This window comes from Zalophus californianus, chromosome 12 (assembly GCF_009762305.2).
Source record: "Zalophus californianus isolate mZalCal1 chromosome 12, mZalCal1.pri.v2, whole genome shotgun sequence".
In the NCBI taxonomy this organism is placed as follows: Eukaryota; Metazoa; Chordata; class Mammalia; order Carnivora; family Otariidae; genus Zalophus; species Zalophus californianus.
Window position 1 is genome coordinate 9640262 of NC_045606.1, and position 5269 is coordinate 9645530.

At 37.9% G+C, this 5269-nt stretch overlaps 1 pseudogene; it reads left to right on the forward strand.

Annotated features, from left to right (window-relative positions):
- Positions 1–458: 458 nt before the first annotated feature.
- Positions 459–1013, forward strand: LOC113911125 (annotated as a pseudogene).
- Positions 1014–5269: the final 4256 nt, after the last annotated feature.

Here is a 5269-nt window from a genome sequence, read left to right on the forward strand (position 1 = left end):
AGTCCACCCTCCCACTGCTGAGTTTGTGATGTCCTTCAGCTCTGCTGAATCACCCTTCCACCTCCACTGCCTAGCACCCACCATATTTTTTTTTTTCACAACGTGGCTCGGATCTCAACTCATCAGTGCAGTTATTCAACAAGCATTTATTGAACTTGTAAGATGTACCAGACCCTGAGCCGGAAGGCCAGTATGTAGATGCGGGCTTCTTGAAAACTTAATGCCTGAAGTTTAAAGGGATAGTCACTTACATGACTATGACATATCCAGGGTGCTGAGTGGGGAGACCAAGGGGTCAAGGGTAATAAAGGAGCATAAAGGACATAAATGATGACTGGAGGTGGAGGAGGGAGTCGTGGAAATACATTATCACCTAACGCTAATCCCAGACACTTTCTAGCCTTCATCACGTGTACTCATCTGATGATTTTAAAATACGCAAACTCATGGTCCAAATCATGGCGGAGAAGGCTCAAAAGAGTGTGAAGACTGCTCCTAGAGCAGTTGCGTTGCGTGTGCAGAAAGTGAAATCCGGGGTGATGTAACTGTAGGACCTAGGACGGTGATTCACTCTAAAGCACGAATTATTGCAGACGCTGGGCCGATAATGATTGCTCAAGGTAACCTCATAGAAAAACAGGTGCTTATCATAAATGCTCACCCCGATAATATCACTCCTGAGGCTGAAGATCCAGAACAGAAACCTATGATCATTGGTTGGCTGTTATTCCCAAGCCATGAAAATGGGAGATAATGTTATCGAATCAAAAGCATATGTGGGCATCACTGGGGCTTGCTGCAACCTGAATACGTTTGAAGTCATCCCTGAGAATACAGTGATCTATGGTGCAGACTGCCTTCATCAGGTGCAGACTGGGCGACCACAGCCCCAGACACTACAGTTGGATTTCCTGATGAAAATCTTGCCAAACTACCACCGCTTAGAGAAGACTATGAAAGGAAGCTCAACTCCAGTTAAGAACTACGTATGGCATCAAGATAATAGTCTTTGACCACTATGTTTTGAAAGGGCCACACTGTTCATGCACTCTTAGCAGCTAGTTTACAGAATACATGTTGACTTTATTTTGTAAAATTGAGTCAGAGGAAGGTAATGGATTTTCACCGTTAACTGTCTTTTGTAATTTATATAAAATACATTATTTTCCTATATCCTTGCTCTTTTCCTGAGAATTTACAGGTGTAGTTTATTTTTCTTTTGTCATATAAAACGTTGGCCATGAATTTTAGTTGTATAAGGGACTCCCCATGATAAGAAAGGGCATATTGTTATTATATTCTAGCATATATTGTACTAAATAAAAATGCTAATGATAAGACTTCTAGTGAACATAATTTTAATTGATTTTTCTATTTCTGTTAACCTTCCCAAAATAAATCTTTCCATTTTTATTGCACGATATCTATATTAAAGCTAATGTGTTTATCGTCTCCTTTTGTGGCTTTGGAGCTGTTTAAAATTTCAGGTGAAGTTTCAGCAGCTGTTGAATTAATTTGACTTCATTTTGTTTCCAAAAAAATTGTTCTAATTTTCATTTTAGTAAAACAGGAATAATTAGGGAAAGAGTATTCAGTAGCATACAAAATCAGTAAGAATGATCTCTGATGAAAATGACAAGTAAATGAACATTGAGTGGTCCTGGGTTTCTGAGGATAATAAAACAAAAGAAATCTTGACATATTTATAAACTTATGCCATGATTTTGGCACACTACTAGTGACTGTTGATGTTGTTGTTATTTATCTAATTACATAATGGCAGCATATTGAGGATTTTATTATAATTCTAAATTTTCATAATTCAAGCGTGTACATTTGATGGAACATTTTAACTCTTGAATCAATAGCTGTTGATTAATACTAAGACATTAAATACTAAAATATTTTCTCTTGAAATTAATTAATTAATTAAAATAAAATAATAAAATAAAATATGCACCACTGGACTGTACCTGTTAGAACCAGAACTTGCAAGAAAATCAGGAAAGATGACTGTGGGCTTCAGCGTCATGGTAAAGGCACCATCAGTTGAGCCCACCAAGGGTCTCTGGACTCTCCTAACGTTGACTTACTCTTTACAATTAGGGCATTTTACTACTCTTTTAAGCGCAGAAGTTAACTTAGAGAAAACTAAGCTGCAAGCCTTGTTATAGGGCAGAGGTACAAAAAATTTTTTCTCCAATGGCAATGTAAATCCCATAAAAATACAAATGACCTCTGCTAGGGTCAGAACCTTAGCCAATTTTGTGTCTAATTTAGCAATCTCATCCCAAGAGTTGTCCCTTCCTCCCCCTTGCTTCTTCAGCTGTATACACACCAGTTGCCTGCCTTCTCCTTTGAAGCAGCTTCGTATCCGACCAGTTCCTTCGTTAATAGAACCCTGACATGTGTATACTATGTATTGGCATGTATTGACATGTATGTGAATTACATTTCTATTCCATTTTGAACATTATGCTGATGCCTGTCTCCTGGTTCTGTATCTCCACTAAGAAGGTTGTTTTGCTGAGTTTAACTTCCTATAATGTATATAAATTTCCTTCAAAATACAAAGCTAAAACTTTGTGATGCTTTCTTCCCAGTCTGATATCTCTTCTGTGTGCCCTCTGCCTGGTCCTAGATGATGAGTGGCTGCTTGGCATAAGTGGGTAACAGAATGAGGGCTGGCCAGCCAGGCTGTTTCCCTGAATACAAATCATAAGAGCACACAAAGGCTCTGAAAAAGTATCAAGATGAAGAAAACTCTACTACAACAACTCTCAGGTAGGATATGACTTGGGGTTGGAGAAGAAATTCTCTGATCCTTGGTTTGGGGCAGGACTAGACATGCAACCAGGACTGCTCACCTGCCTCTGATGAGGGAAGACCCAAGAACCTGGGCTTTTGTGTTGTCAAAGGAAGCAAATATATATATATATATAAAAAAGGAAGCAAATACAGGAAGGACTCGGCTTGACCTGTAGTCCCATTGCAAAGCTCAACTCTCCTCACATGGAGTGTGCATGAATGATGGACATGTATTTCATTTATTCCACAAATGTTTATCTACACTTTCTTTCAGCCAGGCACTCTTGTGGACATTGGGGATAATAGCAGTAAAAAAAAAAACAAAAAAATAGACATAATAGCTGCCCTCTAGATTGAAGTATAGACTTTAATCCAGTGAGCGGCAAGGGATAATTAGAAAGAAATAAATGTGTATATGTCAAATTATAAGTGCCAGGAAGAAAAGTAAGTGACACGAAACATTTAGGAGGTATGGCAGGTATCATTGAAAAGAAGAGTGTCAGGCCAGGCCTCTATGGCAAATTGCCAGGAGCAGAGACCCAAAGAGAGGGAAGAGAACTGAATATGACTATTAATCAAAGGCCCTAAGGCAGGAACAGCTGGGGCCTGGGGAGCTTTCAGACAGAATCAGTGGGACGAGGCCCTGTGGTCCTCTAGATGTGGTAGAACTTGAATTCAAAGACAAGATGAGACCCAGATTGATAGTCCATTATAAGGATTTGAGGTTTAGTTCTGAAAGAAATGTGATGTTTGAGGATTTCGAGTTGGAAAGTAACATGATCTGGCCTGTGCTTTAAAAGGATCACCCCCTTTTCCATGTTGAAAACAGACTGCAGCTCAGTGGAGAAAGACTAAGGGAAGGGCGGAGACTAGAAGATCAGTGAGGAAACTGACCCAATAGTCCAGGCAAGAGGTGGGATGACTTACAATAGGAATGGAAGCGGAGAGAAGTACTTGGATTCTGGCTATAGCTTGACCCCGATGATGGGTATAGCTGTTCTAATAAAAAAAAAAAAAATAGTCCAGGCAAGAGGTGGGATGACTTATAATAGGAATGGAAGCGGAGAGAAGTACTTGGATTCTGGCTATAGCTTGACCCCGATGATGGGTATAGCTGTTCTAATAAAAAAAAAAGATGACAACAAATCTTTAGGGAGTTGTTCAGTACAACACATCTATAGGATACTGCCTGAAAAGTTAACAGGAGTCAGATTTAGGAGTCCTGTTCTAGGTGAATTACAAGAAAGTTGTGATCCATTCATGGACACAAAATTATAAGCTCAGCAAACAGCTTAATAATAAAAATGAGGTCTGCCTGTTTAGACAAGATTGGAGAAGTTTATCTTAAATACCCTCCAAAATGTGTGTGTGAGGAGGGATGATGATGATGATGATGATGAGTGTGTATTACAAAATTGACAAGGATGCTAAAAAGATTTCTGGTGAATCAGTTAACAGCACAAATTTGCAAACCAGATGAAAAAAACAAAAACAAAAACCTTCTTATCTCCCATTTATTCTCCTAGAATCCACTGTCTTTTTTAAAGAAACCTCTTCGTTCTTCCCACAGAAGTTCTTTCCCCAACCCCCTTTCACCTATTAAGTACGTAAACCTCTAACATTAACCATTTAGTAAGCTAGCTACATGTTTTGTTAGTTCTTCTATATAAGAATAAATCTTTTTTTTTTCTCATGTTAACCTGCTACTTAGTTTAATTTGCAGGTCCTCAGTGAATTAACCTAAGAAGATAGAGGAAAAGTTTTACTTCCCTGAAATGGCTGATGTAAGAGAATAAGAATGAAAAATTGACGAGACTGGATGAGAAATAGAATGGTTTGGAGATAAAGATTTAGTCAATAATCATAGATTTTAATAATCAGATTTTTAAAAACAAAACAGTGGTGGTAGCTTTGACACCCCATAGATTGGCTTTGCAAAACTGACCCTACAGTTCTTAAAAAAAAAAAAAAAAAAATTTTTCCTACTAGATGTGAACAGATCACAATTCCACATAGTATGCCTTTTCTTTATATTTTTTGTGTCTATTTTTATTTTTTAAAGTTTATTTTAATTCCAGTATAGTTAATATACAGTGTTCTATTAGTTTCAGGTGTACAATACAGTAATTTAACAGTATAGTAACTTCAACAATTCTCCACATCATTCAGTGCTCATCATGATAAGTCTACTCTTTAATCCCTATTACCCATTTCACACATTCCCCCCCACCCACTTCCCCTCTGGTAACATCAGTTTGCTCTCTATAGTTAAGAGCCTGTTTCTTGGTTTGTCTTCTCTTTTTTCCTTATGCTCTTATTCTTATTTGTTTCTTAAATTCCACTTATGAGTGAGATCATATGGCATTTGTCTTTCTCTGACATATTTTGCCTAGCATTATACCCAGCTCTATCCATGTTGTTGTTGCAAATGGCAAGATTTCATTCTTTTTTGTGGCTGAAT